The 22,284-nt window shown below is 44.9% G+C and overlaps 20 non-coding genes across 20 annotated transcripts; all 20 read left to right on the forward strand.

The window, feature by feature from the left end:
- Window positions 1–503: 503 nt before the first annotated feature.
- trnaq-uug (transfer RNA glutamine (anticodon UUG)) lies at window positions 504–575 on the forward strand. Its single transcript has one exon. It is a non-coding gene; the product is annotated as a tRNA-Gln (tRNA).
- A 1,275-nt stretch (window positions 576–1,850) lies between these two features.
- On the forward strand, window positions 1,851–1,922 carry trnaq-uug (transfer RNA glutamine (anticodon UUG)). Its single transcript has one exon. It is a non-coding gene; the product is annotated as a tRNA-Gln (tRNA).
- A 606-nt stretch (window positions 1,923–2,528) lies between these two features.
- Window positions 2,529–2,600, forward strand: trnaq-cug (transfer RNA glutamine (anticodon CUG)). Its single transcript has one exon. It is a non-coding gene; the product is annotated as a tRNA-Gln (tRNA).
- Window positions 2,601–3,875: 1,275 nt separating this feature from the next.
- On the forward strand, window positions 3,876–3,947 carry trnaq-cug (transfer RNA glutamine (anticodon CUG)). The gene has a single exon. It is a non-coding gene; the product is annotated as a tRNA-Gln (tRNA).
- Window positions 3,948–5,222: 1,275 nt separating this feature from the next.
- trnaq-cug (transfer RNA glutamine (anticodon CUG)) lies at window positions 5,223–5,294 on the forward strand. The gene has a single exon. It is a non-coding gene; the product is annotated as a tRNA-Gln (tRNA).
- Window positions 5,295–6,566: 1,272 nt separating this feature from the next.
- On the forward strand, window positions 6,567–6,638 carry trnaq-cug (transfer RNA glutamine (anticodon CUG)). Its single transcript has one exon. It is a non-coding gene; the product is annotated as a tRNA-Gln (tRNA).
- A 1,943-nt stretch (window positions 6,639–8,581) lies between these two features.
- trnaq-cug (transfer RNA glutamine (anticodon CUG)) lies at window positions 8,582–8,653 on the forward strand. Its single transcript has one exon. It is a non-coding gene; the product is annotated as a tRNA-Gln (tRNA).
- A 605-nt stretch (window positions 8,654–9,258) lies between these two features.
- trnaq-cug (transfer RNA glutamine (anticodon CUG)) lies at window positions 9,259–9,330 on the forward strand. Its single transcript has one exon. It is a non-coding gene; the product is annotated as a tRNA-Gln (tRNA).
- Window positions 9,331–10,605: 1,275 nt separating this feature from the next.
- Window positions 10,606–10,677, forward strand: trnaq-cug (transfer RNA glutamine (anticodon CUG)). Its single transcript has one exon. It is a non-coding gene; the product is annotated as a tRNA-Gln (tRNA).
- A 605-nt stretch (window positions 10,678–11,282) lies between these two features.
- trnaq-uug (transfer RNA glutamine (anticodon UUG)) lies at window positions 11,283–11,354 on the forward strand. The gene has a single exon. It is a non-coding gene; the product is annotated as a tRNA-Gln (tRNA).
- A 604-nt stretch (window positions 11,355–11,958) lies between these two features.
- Window positions 11,959–12,030, forward strand: trnaq-cug (transfer RNA glutamine (anticodon CUG)). The gene has a single exon. It is a non-coding gene; the product is annotated as a tRNA-Gln (tRNA).
- Window positions 12,031–13,305: 1,275 nt separating this feature from the next.
- trnaq-cug (transfer RNA glutamine (anticodon CUG)) lies at window positions 13,306–13,377 on the forward strand. The gene has a single exon. It is a non-coding gene; the product is annotated as a tRNA-Gln (tRNA).
- A 1,275-nt stretch (window positions 13,378–14,652) lies between these two features.
- Window positions 14,653–14,724, forward strand: trnaq-cug (transfer RNA glutamine (anticodon CUG)). Its single transcript has one exon. It is a non-coding gene; the product is annotated as a tRNA-Gln (tRNA).
- A 1,275-nt stretch (window positions 14,725–15,999) lies between these two features.
- trnaq-cug (transfer RNA glutamine (anticodon CUG)) lies at window positions 16,000–16,071 on the forward strand. Its single transcript has one exon. It is a non-coding gene; the product is annotated as a tRNA-Gln (tRNA).
- A 1,267-nt stretch (window positions 16,072–17,338) lies between these two features.
- On the forward strand, window positions 17,339–17,410 carry trnaq-uug (transfer RNA glutamine (anticodon UUG)). The gene has a single exon. It is a non-coding gene; the product is annotated as a tRNA-Gln (tRNA).
- A 604-nt stretch (window positions 17,411–18,014) lies between these two features.
- Window positions 18,015–18,086, forward strand: trnaq-cug (transfer RNA glutamine (anticodon CUG)). The gene has a single exon. It is a non-coding gene; the product is annotated as a tRNA-Gln (tRNA).
- Window positions 18,087–18,691: 605 nt separating this feature from the next.
- Window positions 18,692–18,763, forward strand: trnaq-cug (transfer RNA glutamine (anticodon CUG)). The gene has a single exon. It is a non-coding gene; the product is annotated as a tRNA-Gln (tRNA).
- A 1,275-nt stretch (window positions 18,764–20,038) lies between these two features.
- Window positions 20,039–20,110, forward strand: trnaq-cug (transfer RNA glutamine (anticodon CUG)). The gene has a single exon. It is a non-coding gene; the product is annotated as a tRNA-Gln (tRNA).
- Window positions 20,111–20,715: 605 nt separating this feature from the next.
- Window positions 20,716–20,787, forward strand: trnaq-uug (transfer RNA glutamine (anticodon UUG)). The gene has a single exon. It is a non-coding gene; the product is annotated as a tRNA-Gln (tRNA).
- Window positions 20,788–21,391: 604 nt separating this feature from the next.
- On the forward strand, window positions 21,392–21,463 carry trnaq-cug (transfer RNA glutamine (anticodon CUG)). The gene has a single exon. It is a non-coding gene; the product is annotated as a tRNA-Gln (tRNA).
- Window positions 21,464–22,284: the final 821 nt, after the last annotated feature.

The following is a 22,284-nucleotide window of genomic DNA, read 5'->3' on the forward strand; positions in this document are numbered from 1 at the left end:
TGATTTATTGTTCTCGAAATCAGATGATAGGCTCAACCTCTCATTCCCAGTTCCAAATAAGCCGGGGAGAAAAATGTGTGTTGTCCAGTGCTTCGTTTGACTGCACAGCAAATTGCTCAACATTTTCTTTGCAAGCTACATTCGGCTGGCATACTTGTTGAAATTGAAAGCAGTGCTTCTTGAAACGTAGACATTGCACTTCGTATTCTCGAAAAAAGTTAACAATTGCTTATCTTTAGTGGAGCAGTGCCTTGCAAAGATTATTCGCATTTTCCCTGGCAGGACTGCAATACAAGCTGCTATGAGCAGTGTGAAAAAGAAGCAGAGATTTGTGAACCGATAGCCATCAAGGCAGCTTTGTGATTTACTCAGAATCGAGCCTTAGCAGAGGGGCAAGTGGGCAAGCTGAAGTTAAGGATGAGACCAGACCGAGACAAAGTATAATGGTGGCGACGGTAATGTTGTTCATTTTAAGAAAAGATTCTCATGATTTTTTCAGCAAAGGTTCCATGGTGTAATGGTGAGCACTCTGGACTTTGAATCCAGCGATGCGAGTTTAAATCTCGGTGGAACCAGATTTCTTGTTGTCCCAGCTGCTGGAAATTTGGGACATACAAGCTTGGCATCTGCATAGCAACCACGGTTACGGGACCGTTTGCTGCCTGAATCAATGACGGTTGATTTATTGTTCTCGACATCAGATGATAGGCTCAACCTCAAATTCCCAGTTCCAAATAAGCGGGGAAGAAAGATATGTGTTGTCCAGTGCTTCGTTTGACTGCACAGCAGATTCCTCAACATTTTCTTTGCAATCTGCATTCGGCTGGCATATTTGTTGAAATTGAAAGCAGTGCTTCTTGAAACGTAGACATTGCACTTCGTATTCTCGAAAAAAGTTAACAATTGCTTATCTTTCGTGCAGCAGTGCCTTGCAAAGATTATTCACATTTTACCTGGCAGGACTGCAATACAAGCTGCTATGAGCAGTGTGAAAAAGAAGCAGAGATTTGTGAACCGATAGCCATCAAGGCAGCTGTGTGATTTGCTCAGAACCGCAGCTTAGCAGATGGGCAAGCTGAAGTTAAGGATGAGACCAGGCCGAGACAAAGTATAATGGTGGAGATGGTAATGTTGTTGATTTTGAGAAAAGAATCTAGGGAACTGTTCAGCAAAGGTTCCATGGTGTAATGATAAGCACTCTGGGCTCTGAATCCAGTGATCCAAGTTCAAATCTCGGTGGAACCTGAATTCTTGTTGTCCCAGCTGCTGGAAATTTGGGACATGCAAGCTTGGCATCTTCATAACAACCACGGTTACGGGCCCGTTTGCTGCCTGGATCAATGACGGTTGGTTTATTGTTCTCGACATCAGATGATAGGCTCAACCTCCCATTCCCAGTTCCAAATAAGAGGAGGAGAAAGATGTGTGTTGTCCAGTGCTTCGTTTGACTGCACAGCAGAATGCTCAACATTTCCTTTCCAAGCTGCATTCGGCTGGCATACTTGCTGAAATTGAAAGCAGTGCTTCTTGAAACGTAGGCATTGCACTTCGTATTCTCGAAAAAAATTAACAATTGCTTATCTTTCGTGCAGCAGTGCCTTGCAAAGATTATACTCATTTTACCTGGCAGGACTGCAATGCAATCTGCGATGAGCAGTGTGAAAAAGAAGCTGAGATTTGTGAACTGATAGCCATCAAGGCAGCTGTGTGATTTGCTCAGAACCGAAGCTTAGCAGAGGGGCAAGTGGGCAAGCTGACGTTAAGGATGAGACCAGGCCGAGACAAAGTATAATGGTGGAGATGGTAATGTTGTTGATTTTGAGAAAAGAATCTAGAGACTGTTCAGCAAAGGTTCCATGGTGTAATGGTGAGCATTCTGGACTTTGAATCCAGCGATCCGAGTTCAAATCTCGGTGGAACCTGAATTCTTGTTGTCCCAGCTGCTGGAAATTTGGGACACACAAGCTTGGTATCTGCATACCAAGCACGGTTACGGGACTGTTTGCTGCCTGAATCAATGACGGTTGATTTATTGTTCTCGACATCAGATGATAGGCTCAACCTCTCATTCCCAGTTCCAAATAAGAGGGGGAGAAAGATGTGTGTTGTCCAGGGCTTCGTTTGACTGCACAGCAGAATGCTCAACATTTTCTTTGCAAGCTGCATTCGGCTGGCATACTTGCTGAAATTGAAAGCAGTGCTTCTTGAAACGTAGGCATTGCACTTCGTATTCTTCGATAAAAGTTAACAATTGCTTATCTTCCGTGCAGCTGTGCCTTGCAAAGATTATACTCATTTTACCTGGCAGGACTGCAATGCAATCTGCCATGAGCAGTGTGAAAAAGAAACTGAGATTTGTGAACCGATAGCCATCAAGGCAGCTGTGTGATTTGCTCAGAACCGAAGCTTAGCAGAGGGGCAAGTGGGCAAGCTGACGTTAAGGATGAGACCAGGCCGAGACAAAGTATAATGGTGGAGATGGTAATGTTGTTGATTTTGAGAAAAGAATCTAGGAACTGTTCAGCGAAGGTTCCATGGTGTAATGGTAAGCACTCTGGGCTCTGAATCCAGCGATCCGAGTTCAAATCTCGGTGGAACCAGAATTATTGTTGTCCCAGCTGCTGAAATTTGGGACAGACAAGCTTGGCATCTTCACAACAATCACGGTTACGGGCCCGTTTGCTGCATGGATCAATGACGGTTGGTTTATTGTTCTCGACATCAGATGATAGGCTCAACCTCTCATTCCCAGTTCCAAATAAAGTGGAGGAGAAAGATGTGTGTTGTCCAGTGCTTCGTTTGACTGCACAGCAGAATGCTCAACATTTCCTTTCCAAGCTGCATTCGGCTGGCATACTTTCTGAAATTGAAAGCAGTGCTTCTTGAAACGTAGGCATTGCACTTCGTATTCTCGAAAAAAGTTAACAATTGCTTATCTTTTGTGCAGCAGTGCCTTGCAAAGATTATACTCATTTTACCTGGCAGGACTGCAATGCAATCTGCCATGAGCAGTGTGAAAAAGAAGCTGAGATTTGTGAACCGATAGCCATCAAGGCAGCTGTGTGATTTGCTCAGAACCGAAGCTTAGAAGATGGGCAAGCTGAAATTAAGGATGAGACCAGGCCGAGACAAAGTATAATGGTGGAGATGGTAATGTTGTTGATTTTGAGAAAAGAATCTAGGGAACTGTTCAGCAAAGGTTCCATGGTGTAATGATAAGCACTCTGGGCTCTGAATCCAGCGATCCAAGTTCAAATCTCGGTGGAACCTGAATTCTTGTTGTCCCAGCTGCTGGAAATTTTGGAGATGCAAGCTTGGCATCTTCATAACAACCACGGTTATGGGACCGTTTGCTGCCTGGATCAATGACGGTTGATTTATTGTACTCGACATCAGATGATAGGCTCAACCTCTTATTCCCAGTTCCAAATAAGAGGGGGAGAAAGATGTGTGTTGTCCAGTGCTTCGTTTGACTGCACAGCAGAATGCTCAACATTTTCTTTGCAAGCTGCATTCGGCTGGCATACTTGCTGAAATTGAAAGCAGTGCTTTTGAAACGTAGGCATTGCACTTCGTATTCTCGAAAAAAGTTAACAATTGCTTATCTTTCGTGCAGCTGCGCCTTGCAAAGATTATACTCATTTTACCTGGCAGGGCTGCAATGCAATCTGCCATGAGCAGTGTGAAAAAGAAGCTGAGATTCATGAACCGACAGCCATCAAGGCAGCTGTGTGATTTGCTCAGAACCGAAGCTTAGCAGAGGGGCAAGTGGGCAAGCTGACGTTAAGGATGAGACCAGGCCGAGACAAAGTATAATGGTGGAGATGGTAATGTTGTTGATTTTGAGAAAAGAATCTAAGGAACTGTTCAGCAAAGGTTCCATGGTGTAATGGTAAGCACTCTGGGCTCTGAATCCAGCGATCCGAGTTCAAATCTCGGTGGGACCTGAATTATTGTTGTCCCAGCTGCTGAAATTTGGGACACACAAGCTTGGTATCTGCATACCAACCACGGTTACGGGACCGTTTGCTGCCTGAATCAATGACGGTTGATTTATTGTTCTCGACATCAGATGATAGGCTCAACCTCTCATTCCCAGTTCCAAATAAGAGGGGGAGAAAGATGTGTGCTGTCCAGTGCTTCGTTTGACTGCACAGCAGAATGCTCAACATTTTCTTTGCAAGCTGCATTCGGCTGGCATATTGCTGAAATTGAAAGCAGTGCTTCTTGAAAAGTAGGCATTGCACTTCGTATTCTTCGAAAAAAGTTAACAATTGCTTATCTTTCGTGCAGCTGTGCCTTGCAAAGATTATACTCATTTTACCTGGCAGGGCTGCAAAGCAATCTGCCATGAGCAGTGTGAAAAAGAAGCTGAGATTTGTGAACCGATAGCCATCAAGGCAGCTGTGTGATTTGCTCAGAACCGAAGCTTAGCAGAGGGGCAAGCTGAAGTTAAGGAAGAGACCAGGCCGAGACAAAGTATAATGGTGGAGATGGTAATGTTGTTGATTTTGTGAAAAGAATCTCGGGAACTGTTAAGCAAAGGTTCAATTGTGTAATGGTAAGCACTCTGGGCTCTGAATCCAGTGATCCAAGTTCAAATCTCGGTGGAACCTGAATTCTTGTTGTCCCAGCTGCTGGAAATTTGGGACATGCAAGCTTGGCATCTTCATAACAACCACGGTTACGGGCCTGTTTGCTGCCTGGATCAATGACGGTTGGTTTATTGTTCTCGACATCAGATGATAGGCTCAACCTCTCATTCCTAGTTCCAAATAAGAGGAGGAGAAAGATGTGTGTTGTCCAGTGCTTCGTTTGACTGCACAGCAGAATGCTCAACATTTCCTTTCCAAGCTGCATTCGGCTGGCATACTTGCTGAAATTGAAAGCAGTGCTTCTTGAAACGTAGGCATTGCACTTCGTATTCTTCGATAAAAGTTAACAATTGCTTATCTTCCGTGCAGCTGTGCCTTGCAAAGATTATACTCATTTTACCTGGCAGGACTGCAATGCAATTTGCCATGAGCAGTGTGAAAAAGAAGCTGAGATTTGTGAACCGATAGCCATCAAGGCAGCTGTGTGATTTGCTCAGAACCGAAGCTTAGCAGAGGGGCAAGTGGGCAAGCTGACGTTAAGGATGAGACCAGGCCGAGACAAAGTATAATGGTGGAGATGGTAATGTTGTTGATTTTGAGAAAAGAATCTAGGGATGGTTTAGCGAAGGTTCCATGGTGTAATGGTAAGCACTCTGGGCTCTGAATCCAGTGATCCGAGTTCAAATCTCGGTGGAACCAGAATTATTGTTGTCCCAGCTGCTGAAATTTGGGACAGACAAGCTTGGCATCTTCACAACAATCACGGTTACGGGCCCGTTTGCTGCATGGATCAATGACGGTTGGTTTATTGTTCTCGACATCAGATGATAGGCTCAACCTCTCATTCCCAGTTCCAAATAAAGAGGAGAAAGATGTGTGTTGTCCAGTGCTTCGTTTGACTGCACAGCAGAATGCTCAACATTTCCTTTCCAAGCTGCATTCGGCTGGCATACTTTCTGAAATTGAAAGCAGTGCTTCTTGAAACGTAGGCATTGCACTTCGTATTCTCGAAAAAAGTTAACAATTGCTTATCTTTTGTGCAGCAGTGCCTTGCAAAGATTATACTCATTTTACCTGGCAGGACTGCAATGCAATCTGCCATGAGCAGTGTGAAAAAGAAGCTGAGATTTGTGAACCGATAGCCATCAAGGCAGCTGTGTGATTTGCTCAGAACCGAAGCTTAGCAGATGGGCAAGCTGAAGTTAAGGATGAGACCAGGCCGAGACAAAGTATAACGGTGGAGATGGTAATGTTGTTGATTTTGAGAAAAGAATCTAGGGAACTGTTCAGCAAAGGTTCCATGGTGTAATGATAAGCACTCTGGGCTCTGAATCCAGCGATCCAAGTTCAAATCTCGGTGGAACCTGAATTCTTGTTGTCCTAGCTGCTGGAAATTTGGGAGATGCAAGCTTGGCATCTTCATAACAACCACGGTTATGGGACCGTTTGCTGCCTGGATCAATGACGGTTGATTTATTGTACTCGACATCAGATGATAGGCTCAACCTCTTATTCCCAGTTCCAAATAAGAGGGGGAGAAAGATGTGTGTTGTCCAGTGCTTTGTTTGACTGCACAGCAGAATGCTCAACATTTTCTTTGCAAGCTGCATTCGGCTGGCATACTTGCTGAAATTGAAAGCAGTGCTTTTGAAACGTAGGCATTGCACTTCGTATTCTCGAAAAAAGTTAACAATTGCTTATCTTTCGTGCAGCTGCGCCTTGCAAAGATTATACTCATTTTACCTGGCAGGGCTGCAATGCAATCTGCCATGAGCAGTGTGAAAAAGAAGCTGAGATTCGTGAACCGACAGCCATCAAGGCAGCTGTGTGATTTGCTCAGAACCGAAGCTTAGCAGAGGGGCAAGTGGGCAAGCTGACGTTAAGGATGAGACCAGGCCGAGACAAAGTATAATGGTGGAGATGGTAATGTTGTTGATTTTGAGAAAAGAATCTGAGGAACTGTTCAGCAAAGGTTCCATGGTGTAATGGTAAGCACTCTGGGCTCTGAATCCAGCGATCCGAGTTCAAATCTCGGTGGAACCTGAATTATTGTTGTCCCAGCTGCTGAAATTTGGGACACACAAGCTTGGTATCTGCATACCAACCACGGTTACGGGACCGTTTGCTACCTGAATCAATGACGGTTGATTTATTGTTCTCGACATCAGATGATAGGCTCAACCTCTCATTCCCAGTTCCAAATAAGAGGGGGAGAAAGATGTGTGCTTTCCAGTGCTTCGTTTGACTGCACAGCAGAATGATCAACATTTTCTTTGCAAGCTGCATTCGGCTGGCATATTGCTGAAATTGAAAGCAGTGCTTCTTGAAAAGTAGGCATTGCACTTCGTATTCTTCGAAAAAAGTTAACAATTGCTTATCTTTCGTGCAGCTGTGCCTTGCAAAGATTATACTCATTTTACCTGGCAGGGCTGCAATGCAATCTGCCATGAGCAGTGTGAAAAAGAAGCTGAGATTTGTGAACCGATAGCCATCAAGGCAGCTGTGTGATTTGCTCAGAACCGAAGCTTAGCAGAGGGGCAAGCTGAAGTTAAGGAAGAGACCAGGCCGAGACAAAGTATAATGGTGGAGATGGTAATGTTGTTGATTTTGAGAAAAGAATCTCGGGAACTGTTTAGCAAAGGTTCAATTGTGTAATGGTAAGCACTCTGGGCTCTGAATCCAGTGATCCAAGTTCAAATCTCGGTGGAACCTGAATTCTTGTTGTCCCAGCTGCTGGAAATTTGGGACATGCAAGCTTGGCATCTTCATAACAACCACGGTTACGGGCCTGTTTGCTGCCTGGATCAATGACGGTTGGTTTATTGTTCTCGACATCAGATGATAGGCTCAACCTCTCATTCCTAGTTCCAAATAAGAGGAGGAGAAAGATGTGTGTTGTCCAGTGCTTCGTTTGACTGCACAGCAGAATGCTCAACATTTCCTTTCCAAGCTGCATTCGGCTGGCATACTTGCTGAAATTGAAAGCAGTGCTTCTTGAAACGTAGGCATTGCACTTCGTATTCTTCGAAAAAAGTTAACAATTGCTTATCTTTCGTGCAGCTGTGCCTTGCAAAGATTATACTCATTTTACCTGGCAGGACTGCAATGCAATCTGCCATGAGCAGTGTGAAAAAGAAGCTGAGATTTGTGAACCGATAGCCATCAAGGCAGCTGTGTGATTTGCTCAGAACCGAAGCTTAGCAGATGGGCAAGCTGAAGTTAAGGATGAGACCAGGCCGAGACAAAGTATAATGGTGGAGATGGTAATGTTGTTGATTTTGAGAAAAGAATCTAGGGACTGTTCAGCAAAGCTTCCATGGTGTAATGGTGAGCACTCTGGACTTTGAATCCAGCGATCGGAGTTCAAATCTCGGTGGAACCTGAATTCTTGTTGTCCCAGCTGCTGGAAATTTGGGACATACAAGCTTGGCATCTTCACAACAACCACGGTTATGGGACCGTTTGCTGCCTGGATCAATGACGGTTGATTTATTGTCCTCGACATCAGATGATAGGCTCAACCTCTTATTCCCAGTTCCAAATAAGAGGGGGAGAAAGATGTGTGTTGTCCAGTGCTTCGTTTGACTGCACAGCAGAATGCTCAACATTTTCTTTGCAAGCTGTATTCGGCTGGCATACTTGCTGAAATTGAAAGCAGTGCTTTTGAAACGTAGGCATTGCACTTCGTATTCTCGAAAAAAGTCAACAATTGCTTATCTTTCGTGCAGCTGCGCCTTGCAAAGATTATACTCATTTTACCTGGCAGGGCTGCAATGCAATCTGCCATGAGCAGTGTGAAAAAGAAGCTGAGATTCGTGAACCGACAGCCATCAAGGCAGCTGTGTGATTTGCTCAGAACCGAAGCTTAGCAGAGGGGCAAGTGGGCAAGCTGACGTTAAGGATGAGACCAGGCCGAGACAAAGTATAATGGTGGAGATGGTAATGTTGTTGATTTTGAGAAAAGAATCTATGGACTGTTTAGCGAAGGTTCCATGGTGTAATGGTAAGCACTCTGGGCTCTGAATCCAGCGATCCGAGTTCAAATCTCGGTGGAACCTGAATTATTGTTGTCCCAGCTGCTGAAATTTGGGACACACAGAAGCTTGGTATCTGCATACCAACCACGGTTACGGGACCGTTTGCTGCCTGAATCAATGACGGTTGATTTATTGTTCTCGACATCAGATGATCGGCTCAACCTCTCATTCCCAGTTCCAAATAAGAGGGGGAGAAAGATGTGTGCTGTCCAGTGCTTCGTTTGACTGCACAGCAGAATGCTCAACATTTTCTTTGCAAGCTGCATTCGGCTGGCATACTTGCTGAAATTGAAAGCAGTGCTTTTGAAACGTAGGCATTGCACTTCGTATTCTCGAAAAAAGTTAACAATTGCTTATCTTTCGTGCAGCTGTGCCTTGCAAAGATTATACTCATTTTACCTGGCAGGACTGCAATGCAATCTGCCATGAGCAGTGTGAAAAAGAAGCTGAGATTTGTGAACCGATAGCCTTCAAGGCAGCTGTGTGATTTGCTCAGAACCGAAGCTTAGCAGAGGGGCAAGTGGGCAAGCTGACGTTAAGGATGAGACCAGGCCGAGACAAAGTATAATGGTGGAGATGGTAATGTTGTTGATTTTGAGAAAAGAATCTATGGACTGTTCAGCGAAGGTTCCATGGTGTAATGGTAAGCACTCTGGGCTCTGAATCCAGCGATCCGAGTTCAAATCTCGGTGGAACCTGAATTATTGTTGTCCCAGCTGCTGAAATTTGGGACACACAGAAGCTTGGTATCTACATACCAACCACGGTTACGGGACCGTTTGCTGCCTGAATCAATGACGGTTGATTTATTGCACTCGACATCAGATGATCGGCTCAACCTCTCATTCCCAGTTCCAAATAAGAGGGGGAGAAAGATGTGTGCTGTCCAGTGCTTCGTTTGACTGCACAGCAGAATGCTCAACATTTTCTTTGCAAGCTGCATTCGGCTGGCATACTTGCTGAAATTGAAAGCAGTGCTTCTTGAAAAGTAGGCATTGCACTTCGTATTCTCGAAAAAAGTTAACAATTGCTTATCTTTTGTGCAGCAGTGCCTTGCAAAGATTATACTCATTTTACCTGACAGGACTGCAATGCAATCTGCCATGAGCAGTGTGAAAAAGAAGCTGAGATTTGTGAACCGATAGCCATCAAGGCAGCTGTGTGATTTGCTCAGAACCGAAGCTTAGCAGATGGGCAAGCTGAAGTTAAGGATGAGACCAGGCCGAGACAAAGTATAATGGTGGAGATGGTAATGTTGTTGATTTTGAGAAAAGAATCTAGGGAACTGTTCAGCAAAGGTTCCATGGTGTAATGATAAGCACTCTGGGCTCTGAATCCAGCGATCCAAGTTCAAATCTCGGTGGAACCTGAATTCTTGTTGTCCCAGCTGCTGGAAATTTGGGAGATGCAAGCTTGGCATCTTCATAACAACCATGGTTACGGGCCCGTTTGCTGCCTGGATCAATGACGGTTCGTTTATTGTTCTCGACATCAGATAATAGGCTCAACCTCTTATTCCCAGTTCCAAATAAGAGGGGGAGAAAGATGTGTGTTGTCCAGTGCTTCGTTTGACTGCACAGCAGAATGCTCAACATTTTCTTTGCAAGCTGCATTCGGCTGGCATACTTGCTGAAATTGAAAGCAGTGCTTTTGAAACGTAGGCATTGCACTTCGTATTCTCGAAAAAAGTCAACAATTGCTTATCTTTCGTGCAGCTGCGCCTTGCAAAGATTATACTCATTTTACCTGGCAGGGCTGCAATGCAATCTGCCATGAGCAGTGTGAAAAAGAAGCTGAGATTCGTGAACCGACAGCCATCAAGGCAGCTGTGTGATTTGCTCAGAACCGAAGCTTAGCAGAGGGGCAAGTGGGCAAGCTGACGTTAAGGATGAGACCAGGCCGAGACAAAGTATAATGGTGGAGATGGTAATGTTGTTGATTTTGAGAAAAGAATCTATGGACTGTTCAGCGAAGGTTCCATGGTGTAATGGTAAGCACTCTGGGCTCTGAATCCAGCGATCCGAGTTCAAATCTCGGTGGAACCTGAATTATTGTTGTCCCAGCTGCTGAAATTTGGGACACACAGAAGCTTGGTATCTGCATACCAACCACGGTTACGGGCCCGTTTGCTGCCTGAATCAATGACGGTTGATTTATTGTTCTCGACATCAGATGATCGGCTCAACCTCTCATTCCCAGTTCCAAATAAGAGGGGGAGAAAGATGTGTGCTGTCCAGTGCTTCGTTTGACTGCACAGCAGAATGCTCAACATTTTCTTTGCAAGCTGCATTCGGCTGGCATACTTGCTGAAATTGAAAGCAGTGCTTTTGAAACGTAGGCATTGCACTTCGTATTCTCGAAAAAAGTTAACAATTGCTTATCTTTCGTGCAGCTGTGCCTTGCAAAGATTATACTCATTTTACCTGGCAGGACTGCAATGCAATCTGCCATGAGCAGTGTGAAAAAGAAGCTGAGATTTGTGAACCGATAGCCTTCAAGGCAGCTGTGTGATATGCTCAGAACCGAAGCTTAGCAGAGGGGCAAGTGGGCAAGCTGACGTTAAGGATGAGACCAGGCCGAGACAAAGTATAATGGTGGAGATGGTAATGTTGTTGATTTTCAGAAAAGAATGTAGGGACTGTTCAGCGAAGGTTCCATGGTGTAATGGTGAGCACTCTGGACTTTGAATCCAGCGATCCGAGTTCAAGTCTCGGTGGAAACTGAATTCTTGTTGTCCCAGCTGCTGGAAATTTGGGACATACAAGCTTGGCATCTTCATAACAACCACGGTTATGGGACCGTTTGCTGCCTGGATCAATGACGGTTGATTTATTGTCCTCGACATCAGATGATAGGCTCAACCTCTTATTCCCAGTTCCAAATAAGAGGGGGAGAAAGATGTGTGTTGTCCAGTGCTTCGTTTGACTGCACAGCAGAATGCTCAACATTTTCTTTGCAAGCTGTATTCGGCTGGCATACTTGCTGAAATTGAAAGCAGTGCTTTTGAAACGTAGGCATTGCACTTCGTATTCTCGAAAAAAGTCAACAATTGCTTATCTTTCGTGCAGCTGCGCCTTGCAAAGATTATACTCATTTTACCTGGCAGGGCTGCAATGCAATCTGCCATGAGCAGTGTGAAAAAGAAGCTGAGATTCGTGAACCGACAGCCATCAAGGCAGCTGTGTGATTTGCTCAGAACCGAAGCTTAGCAGAGGGGCAAGTGGGCAAGCTGACGTTAAGGATGAGACCAGGCCGAGACAAAGTACAATGGTGGAGATGGTAATGTTGTTGATTTTGAGAAAAGAATCTATGGACTGTTCAGCGAAGGTTCCATGGTGTAATGGTAAGCACTCTGGGCTCTGAATCCAGCGATCCGAGTTCAAATCTCGGTGGAACCTGAATTATTGTTGTCCCAGCTGCTGAAATTTGGGACAGACAAGCTTGGCATCTTCACAACAATCACGGTTACGGGCCCGTTTGCTGCATGGATCAATGACGGTTGGTTTATTGTTCTCGACATCAGATGATAGGCTCAACCTCTCATTCCCAGTTCCAAATAAAGTGGAGGAGAAAGATGTGTGTTGTCCAGTGCTTCGTTTGACTGCACAGCAGAATGCTCAACATTTCCTTTCCAAGCTGCATTCGGCTGGCATACTTTCTGAAATTGAAAGCAGTGCTTCTTGAAACGTAGGCATTGCACTTCGTATTCTCGAAAAAAGTTAACAATTGCTTATCTTTTGTGCAGCAGTGCCTTGCAAAGATTATACTCATTTTACCTGGCAGGACTGCAATGCAATCTGCCATGAGCAGTGTGAAAAAGAAGCTGAGATTTGTGAACCGATAGCCATCAAGGCAGCTGTGTGATTTGCTCAGAACCGAAGCTTAGAAGATGGGCAAGCTGAAATTAAGGATGAGACCAGGCCGAGACAAAGTATAATGGTGGAGATGGTAATGTTGTTGATTTTGAGAAAAGAATCTAGGGAACTGTTCAGCAAAGGTTCCATGGTGTAATGATAAGCACTCTGGGCTCTGAATCCAGCGATCCAAGTTCAAATCTCGGTGGAACCTGAATTCTTGTTGTCCCAGCTGCTGGAAATTTTGGAGATGCAAGCTTGGCATCTTCATAACAACCACGGTTATGGGACCGTTTGCTGCCTGGATCAATGACGGTTGATTTATTGTACTCGACATCAGATGATAGGCTCAACCTCTTATTCCCAGTTCCAAATAAGAGGGGGAGAAAGATGTGTGTTGTCCAGTGCTTCGTTTGACTGCACAGCAGAATGCTCAACATTTTCTTTGCAAGCTGCATTCGGCTGGCATACTTGCTGAAATTGAAAGCAGTGCTTTTGAAACGTAGGCATTGCACTTCGTATTCTCGAAAAAAGTTAACAATTGCTTATCTTTCGTGCAGCTGCGCCTTGCAAAGATTATACTCATTTTACCTGGCAGGGCTGCAATGCAATCTGCCATGAGCAGTGTGAAAAAGAAGCTGAGATTCATGAACCGACAGCCATCAAGGCAGCTGTGTGATTTGCTCAGAACCGAAGCTTAGCAGAGGGGCAAGTGGGCAAGCTGACGTTAAGGATGAGACCAGGCCGAGACAAAGTATAATGGTGGAGATGGTAATGTTGTTGATTTTGAGAAAAGAATCTAAGGAACTGTTCAGCAAAGGTTCCATGGTGTAATGGTAAGCACTCTGGGCTCTGAATCCAGCGATCCGAGTTCAAATCTCGGTGGGACCTGAATTATTGTTGTCCCAGCTGCTGAAATTTGGGACACACAAGCTTGGTATCTGCATACCAACCACGGTTACGGGACCGTTTGCTGCCTGAATCAATGACGGTTGATTTATTGTTCTCGACATCAGATGATAGGCTCAACCTCTCATTCCCAGTTCCAAATAAGAGGGGGAGAAAGATGTGTGCTGTCCAGTGCTTCGTTTGACTGCACAGCAGAATGCTCAACATTTTCTTTGCAAGCTGCATTCGGCTGGCATATTGCTGAAATTGAAAGCAGTGCTTCTTGAAAAGTAGGCATTGCACTTCGTATTCTTCGAAAAAAGTTAACAATTGCTTATCTTTCGTGCAGCTGTGCCTTGCAAAGATTATACTCATTTTACCTGGCAGGGCTGCAAAGCAATCTGCCATGAGCAGTGTGAAAAAGAAGCTGAGATTTGTGAACCGATAGCCATCAAGGCAGCTGTGTGATTTGCTCAGAACCGAAGCTTAGCAGAGGGGCAAGCTGAAGTTAAGGAAGAGACCAGGCCGAGACAAAGTATAATGGTGGAGATGGTAATGTTGTTGATTTTGTGAAAAGAATCTCGGGAACTGTTAAGCAAAGGTTCAATTGTGTAATGGTAAGCACTCTGGGCTCTGAATCCAGTGATCCAAGTTCAAATCTCGGTGGAACCTGAATTCTTGTTGTCCCAGCTGCTGGAAATTTGGGACATGCAAGCTTGGCATCTTCATAACAACCACGGTTACGGGCCTGTTTGCTGCCTGGATCAATGACGGTTGGTTTATTGTTCTCGACATCAGATGATAGGCTCAACCTCTCATTCCTAGTTCCAAATAAGAGGAGGAGAAAGATGTGTGTTGTCCAGTGCTTCGTTTGACTGCACAGCAGAATGCTCAACATTTCCTTTCCAAGCTGCATTCGGCTGGCATACTTGCTGAAATTGAAAGCAGTGCTTCTTGAAACGTAGGCATTGCACTTCGTATTCTTCGATAAAAGTTAACAATTGCTTATCTTCCGTGCAGCTGTGCCTTGCAAAGATTATACTCATTTTACCTGGCAGGACTGCAATGCAATTTGCCATGAGCAGTGTGAAAAAGAAGCTGAGATTTGTGAACCGATAGCCATCAAGGCAGCTGTGTGATTTGCTCAGAACCGAAGCTTAGCAGAGGGGCAAGTGGGCAAGCTGACGTTAAGGATGAGACCAGGCCGAGACAAAGTATAATGGTGGAGATGGTAATGTTGTTGATTTTGAGAAAAGAATCTAGGGATGGTTTAGCGAAGGTTCCATGGTGTAATGGTAAGCACTCTGGGCTCTGAATCCAGTGATCCGAGTTCAAATCTCGGTGGAACCAGAATTATTGTTGTCCCAGCTGCTGAAATTTGGGACAGACAAGCTTGGCATCTTCACAACAATCACGGTTACGGGCCCGTTTGCTGCATGGATCAATGACGGTTGGTTTATTGTTCTCGACATCAGATGATAGGCTCAACCTCTCATTCCCAGTTCCAAATAAAGAGGAGGAGAAAGATGTGTGTTGTCCAGTGCTTCGTTTGACTGCACAGCAGAATGCTCAACATTTCCTTTCCAAGCTGCATTCGGCTGGCATACTTTCTGAAATTGAAAGCAGTGCTTCTTGAAACGTAGGCATTGCACTTCGTATTCTCGAAAAAAGTTAACAATTGCTTATCTTTTGTGCAGCAGTGCCTTGCAAAGATTATACTCATTTTACCTGGCAGGACTGCAATGCAATCTGCCATGAGCAGTGTGAAAAAGAAGCTGAGATTTGTGAACCGATAGCCATCAAGGCAGCTGTGTGATTTGCTCAGAACCGAAGCTTAGCAGATGGGCAAGCTGAAGTTAAGGATGAGACCAGGCCGAGACAAAGTATAACGGTGGAGATGGTAATGTTGTTGATTTTGAGAAAAGAATCTAGGGAACTGTTCAGCAAAGGTTCCATGGTGTAATGATAAGCACTCTGGGCTCTGAATCCAGCGATCCAAGTTCAAATCTCGGTGGAACCTGAATTCTTGTTGTCCTAGCTGCTGGAAATTTGGGAGATGCAAGCTTGGCATCTTCATAACAACCACGGTTATGGGACCGTTTGCTGCCTGGATCAATGACGGTTGATTTATTGTACTCGACATCAGATGATAGGCTCAACCTCTTATTCCCAGTTCCAAATAAGAGGGGGAGAAAGATGTGTGTTGTCCAGTGCTTTGTTTGACTGCACAGCAGAATGCTCAACATTTTCTTTGCAAGCTGCATTCGGCTGGCATACTTGCTGAAATTGAAAGCAGTGCTTTTGAAACGTAGGCATTGCACTTCGTATTCTCGAAAAAAGTTAACAATTGCTTATCTTTCGTGCAGCTGCGCCTTGCAAAGATTATACTCATTTTACCTGGCAGGGCTGCAATGCAATCTGCCATGAGCAGTGTGAAAAAGAAGCTGAGATTCGTGAACCGACAGCCATCAAGGCAGCTGTGTGATTTGCTCAGAACCGAAGCTTAGCAGAGGGGCAAGTGGGCAAGCTGACGTTAAGGATGAGACCAGGCCGAGACAAAGTATAATGGTGGAGATGGTAATGTTGTTGATTTTGAGAAAAGAATCTGAGGAACTGTTCAGCAAAGGTTCCATGGTGTAATGGTAAGCACTCTGGGCTCTGAATCCAGCGATCCGAGTTCAAATCTCGGTGGAACCTGAATTATTGTTGTCCCAGCTGCTGAAATTTGGGACACACAAGCTTGGTATCTGCATACCAACCACGGTTACGGGACCGTTTGCTACCTGAATCAATGACGGTTGATTTATTGTTCTCGACATCAGATGATAGGCTCAACCTCTCATTCCCAGTTCCAAATAAGAGGGGGAGAAAGATGTGTGCTTTCCAGTGCTTCGTTTGACTGCACAGCAGAATGATCAACATTTTCTTTGCAAGCTGCATTCGGCTGGCATATTGCTGAAATTGAAAGCAGTGCTTCTTGAAAAGTAGGCATTGCACTTCGTATTCTTCGAAAAAAGTTAACAATTGCTTATCTTTCGTGCAGCTGTGCCTTGCAAAGATTATACTCATTTTACCTGGCAGGGCTGCAATGCAATCTGCCATGAGCAGTGTGAAAAAGAAGCTGAGATTTGTGAACCGATAGCCATCAAGGCAGCTGTGTGATTTGCTCAGAACCGAAGCTTAGCAGAGGGGCAAGCTGAAGTTAAGGAAGAGACCAGGCCGAGACAAAGTATAATGGTGGAGATGGTAATGTTGTTGATTTTGAGAAAAGAATCTCGGGAACTGTTTAGCAAAGGTTCAATTGTGTAATGGTAAGCACTCTGGGCTCTGAATCCAGTGATCCAAGTTCAAATCTCGGTGGAACCTGAATTCTTGTTGTCCCAGCTGCTGGAAATTTGGGACATGCAAGCTTGGCATCTTCATAACAACCACGGTTACGGGCCTGTTTGCTGCCTGGATCAATGACGGTTGGTTTATTGTTCTCGACATCAGATGATAGGCTCAACCTCTCATTCCTAGTTCCAAATAAGAGGAGGAGAAAGATGTGTGTTGTCCAGTGCTTCGTTTGACTGCACAGCAGAATGCTCAACATTTCCTTTCCAAGCTGCATTCGGCTGGCATACTTGCTGAAATTGAAAGCAGTGCTTCTTGAAACGTAGGCATTGCACTTCGTATTCTTCGAAAAAAGTTAACAATTGCTTATCTTTCGTGCAGCTGTGCCTTGCAAAGATTATACTCATTTTACCTGGCAGGACTGCAATGCAATCTGCCATGAGCAGTGTGAAAAAGAAGCTGAGATTTGTGAACCGATAGCCATCAAGGCAGCTGTGTGATTTGCTCAGAACCGAAGCTTAGCAGATGGGCAAGCTGAAGTTAAGGATGAGACCAGGCCGAGACAAAGTATAATGGTGGAGATGGTAATGTTGTTGATTTTGAGAAAAGAATCTAGGGACTGTTCAGCAAAGGTTCCATGGTGTAATGGTGAGCACTCTGGACTTTGAATCCAGCGATCGGAGTTCAAATCTCGGTGGAACCTGAATTCTTGTTGTCCCAGCTGCTGGAAATTTGGGACATACAAGCTTGGCATCTTCACAACAACCACGGTTATGGGACCGTTTGCTGCCTGGATCAATGACGGTTGATTTATTGTCCTCGACATCAGATGATAGGCTCAACCTCTTATTCCCAGTTCCAAATAAGAGGGGGAGAAAGATGTGTGTTGTCCAGTGCTTCGTTTGACTGCACAGCAGAATGCTCAACATTTTCTTTGCAAGCTGTATTCGGCTGGCATACTTGCTGAAATTGAAAGCAGTGCTTTTGAAACGTAGGCATTGCACTTCGTATTCTCGAAAAAAGTCAACAATTGCTTATCTTTCGTGCAGCTGCGCCTTGCAAAGATTATACTCATTTTACCTGGCAGGGCTGCAATGCAATCTGCCATGAGCAGTGTGAAAAAGAAGCTGAGATTCGTGAACCGACATCCATCAAGGCAGCTGTGTGATTTGCTCAGAACCGAAGCTTAGCAGAGGGGCAAGTGGGCAAGCTGACGTTAAGGATGAGACCAGGCCGAGACAAAGTATAATGGTGGAGATGGTAATGTTGTTGATTTTGAGAAAAGAATCTATGGACTGTTTAGCGAAGGTTCCATGGTGTAATGGTAAGCACTCTGGGCTCTGAATCCAGCGATCCGAGTTCAAATCTCGGTGGAACCTGAATTATTGTTGTCCCAGCTGCTGAAATTTGGGACACACAGAAGCTTGGTATCTACATACCAACCACGGTTACGGGACCGTTTGCTGCCTGAATCAATGACGGTTGATTTATTGTTCTCGACATCAGATGATCGGCTCAACCTCTCATTCCCAGTTCCAAATAAGAGGGGGAGAAAGATGTGTGCTGTCCAGTGCTTCGTTTGACTGCACAGCAGAATGCTCAACATTTTCTTTGCAAGCTGCATTCGGCTGGCATACTTGCTGAAATTGAAAGCAGTGCTTTTGAAACGTAGGCATTGCACTTCGTATTCTCGAAAAAAGTTAACAATTGCTTATCTTTCGTGCAGCTGTGCCTTGCAAAGATTATACTCATTTTACCTGGCAGGACTGCAATGCAATCTGCCATGAGCAGTGTGAAAAAGAAGCTGAGATTTGTGAACCGATAGCCTTCAAGGCAGCTGTGTGATTTGCTCAGAACCGAAGCTTAGCAGAGGGGCAAGTGGGCAAGCTGACGTTAAGGATGAGACCAGGCCGAGACAAAGTATAATGGTGGAGATGGTAATGTTGTTGATTTTGAGAAAAGAATCTATGGACTGTTCAGCGAAGGTTCCATGGTGTAATGGTAAGCACTCTGGGCTCTGAATCCAGCGATCCGAGTTCAAATCTCGGTGGAACCTGAATTATTGTTGTCCCAGCTGCTGAAATTTGGGACACACAGAAGCTTGGTATCTACATACCAACCACGGTTACGGGACCGTTTGCTGCCTGAATCAATGACGGTTGATTTATTGCACTCGACATCAGATGATCGGCTCAACCTCTCATTCCCAGTTCCAAATAAGAGGGGGAGAAAGATGTGTGCTGTCCAGTGCTTCGTTTGACTGCACAGCAGAATGCTCAACATTTTCTTTGCAAGCTGCATTCGGCTGGCATACTTGCTGAAATTGAAAGCAGTGCTTCTTGAAAAGTAGGCATTGCACTTCGTATTCTCGAAAAAAGTTAACAATTGCTTATCTTTTGTGCAGCAGTGCCTTGCAAAGATTATACTCATTTTACCTGACAGGACTGCAATGCAATCTGCCATGAGCAGTGTGAAAAAGAAGCTGAGATTTGTGAACCGATAGCCATCAAGGCAGCTGTGTGATTTGCTCAGAACCGAAGCTTAGCAGATGGGCAAGCTGAAGTTAAGGATGAGACCAGGCCGAGACAAAGTATAATGGTGGAGATGGTAATGTTGTTGATTTTGAGAAAAGAATCTAGGGAACTGTTCAGCAAAGGTTCCATGGTGTAATGATAAGCACTCTGGGCTCTGAATCCAGCGATCCAAGTTCAAATCTCGGTGGAACCTGAATTCTTGTTGTCCCAGCTGCTGGAAATTTGGGAGATGCAAGCTTGGCATCTTCATAACAACCATGGTTACGGGCCCGTTTGCTGCCTGGATCAATGACGGTTCGTTTATTGTTCTCGACATCAGATAATAGGCTCAACCTCTTATTCCCAGTTCCAAATAAGAGGGGGAGAAAGATGTGTGTTGTCCAGTGCTTCGTTTGACTGCACAGCAGAATGCTCAACATTTTCTTTGCAAGCTGCATTCGGCTGGCATACTTGCTGAAATTGAAAGCAGTGCTTTTGAAACGTAGGCATTGCACTTCGTATTCTCGAAAAAAGTCAACAATTGCTTATCTTTCGTGCAGCTGCGCCTTGCAAAGATTATACTCATTTTACCTGGCAGGGCTGCAATGCAATCTGCCATGAGCAGTGTGAAAAAGAAGCTGAGATTCGTGAACCGACAGCCATCAAGGCAGCTGTGTGATTTGCTCAGAACCGAAGCTGAGCAGAGGGGCAAGTGGGCAAGCTGACGTTAAGGATGAGACCAGGCCGAGACAAAGTATAATGGTGGAGATGGTAATGTTGTTGATTTTGAGAAAAGAATCTATGGACTGTTCAGCGAAGGTTCCATGGTGTAATGGTAAGCACTCTGGGCTCTGAATCCAGCGATCCGAGTTCAAATCTCGGTGGAACCTGAATTATTGTTGTCCCAGCTGCTGAAATTTGGGACACACAGAAGCTTGGTATCTGCATACCAACCACGGTTCCGGGCCCGTTTGCTGCCTGAATCAATGACGGTTGATTTATTGTTCTCGACATCAGATGATCGGCTCAACCTCTCATTCCCAGTTCCAAATAAGAGGGGGAGAAAGATGTGTGCTGTCCAGTGCTTCGTTTGACTGCACAGCAGAATGCTCAACATTTTCTTTGCAAGCTGCATTCGGCTGGCATACTTGCTGAAATTGAAAGCAGTGCTTTTGAAACGTAGGCATTGCACTTCGTATTCTCGAAAAAAGTTAACAATTGCTTATCTTTCGTGCAGCTGTGCCTTGCAAAGATTATACTCATTTTACCTGGCAGGACTGCAATGCAATCTGCCATGAGCAGTGTGAAAAAGAAGCTGAGATTTGTGAACCGATAGCCTTCAAGGCAGCTGTGTGATTTGCTCAGAACCGAAGCTTAGCAGAGGGGCAAGTGGGCAAGCTGACGTTAAGGATGAGACCAGGCCGAGACAAAGTATAATGGTGGAGATGGTAATGTTGTTGATTTTGAGAAAAGAATGTAGGGACTGTTCAGCGAAGGTTCCATGGTGTAATGGTGAGCACTCTGGACTTTGAATCCAGCGATCCGAGTTCAAGTCTCGGTGGAAACTGAATTCTTGTTGTCCCAGCTGCTGGAAATTTGGGACATACAAGCTTGGCATCTTCATAACAACCACGGTTATGGGACCGTTTGCTGCCTGGATCAATGACGGTTGATTTATTGTCCTCGACATCAGATGATAGGCTCAACCTCTTATTCCCAGTTCCAAATAAGAGGGGGAGAAAGATGTGTGTTGTCCAGTGCTTCGTTTGACTGCACAGCAGAATGCTCAACATTTTCTTTGCAAGCTGTATTCGGCTGGCATACTTGCTGAAATTGAAAGCAGTGCTTTTGAAACGTAGGCATTGCACTTCGTATTCTCGAAAAAAGTCAACAATTGCTTATCTTTCGTGCAGCTGCGCCTTGCAAAGATTATACTCATTTTACCTGGCAGGGCTGCAATGCAATCTGCCATGAGCAGTGTGAAAAAGAAGCTGAGATTCGTGAACCGACAGCCATCAAGGCAGCTGTGTGATTTGCTCAGAACCGAAGCTTAGCAGAGGGGCAAGTGGGCAAGCTGACGTTAAGGATGAGACCAGGCCGAGACAAAGTACAATGGTGGAGATGGTAATGTTGTTGATTTTGAGAAAAGAATCTATGTACTGTTCAGCGAAGGTTCCATGGTGTAATGGTAAGCACTCTGGGCTCTGAATCCAGCGATCCGAGTTCAAATCTCGGTGGAACCTGAATTATTGTTGTCCCAGCTGCTGAAATTTGGGACACACAGAAGCTTGGTATCTGCATACCAACCACGGTTACGGGACCGTTTGCTGCCTGAATCAATGACGGTTGATTTATTGTTCTCGACATCAGATGATCGGCTCAACCTCTCATTCCCAGTTCCAAATAAGAGGGGGAGAAAGATGTGTGCTGTCCAGTGCTTCGTTTGACTGCACAGCAGAATGCTCAACATTTTCTTTGCAAGCTGCATTCGGCTGGCATACTTGCTGAAATTGAAAGCAGTGCTTCTTGAAAAGTAGGCATTGCACTTCGTATTCTCGAAAAAAGTTAACAATTGCTTATCTTTTGTGCAGCAGTGCCTTGCAAAGATTATACTCATTTTACCTGACAGGACTGCAATGCAATCTGCCATGAGCAGTGTGAAAAAGAAGCTGAGATTTGTGAACCGATAGCCATCAAGGCAGCTGTGTGATTTGCTCAGAACCGAAGCTTAGCAGATGGGCAAGCTGAAGTTAAGGATGAGACCAGGCCGAGACAAAGTATAATGGTGGAGATGGTAATGTTGTTGATTTTGAGAAAAGAATCGAGGGAACTGTTCAGCAAAGGTTCCATGGTGTAATGATAAGCACTCTGGGCTCTGAATCCAGCGATCCAAGTTCAAATCTCGGTGGAACCTGAATTCTTGTTGTCCCAGCTGCTGGAAATTTGGGAGATGCAAGCTTGGCATCTTCATAACAACCATGGTTACGGGCCCGTTTGCTGCCTGGATCAATGACGGTTGGTTTATTGTTCTCGACATCAGATAATAGGCTCAACCTCTTATTCC

Source organism: Somniosus microcephalus, unplaced genomic scaffold, assembly GCF_052327205.1.
Source record: "Somniosus microcephalus isolate GS21.2 unplaced genomic scaffold, FLI_Smic_1.0 unresolved_chr4, whole genome shotgun sequence".
In the NCBI taxonomy this organism is placed as follows: domain Eukaryota; kingdom Metazoa; phylum Chordata; class Chondrichthyes; order Squaliformes; family Somniosidae; genus Somniosus; species Somniosus microcephalus.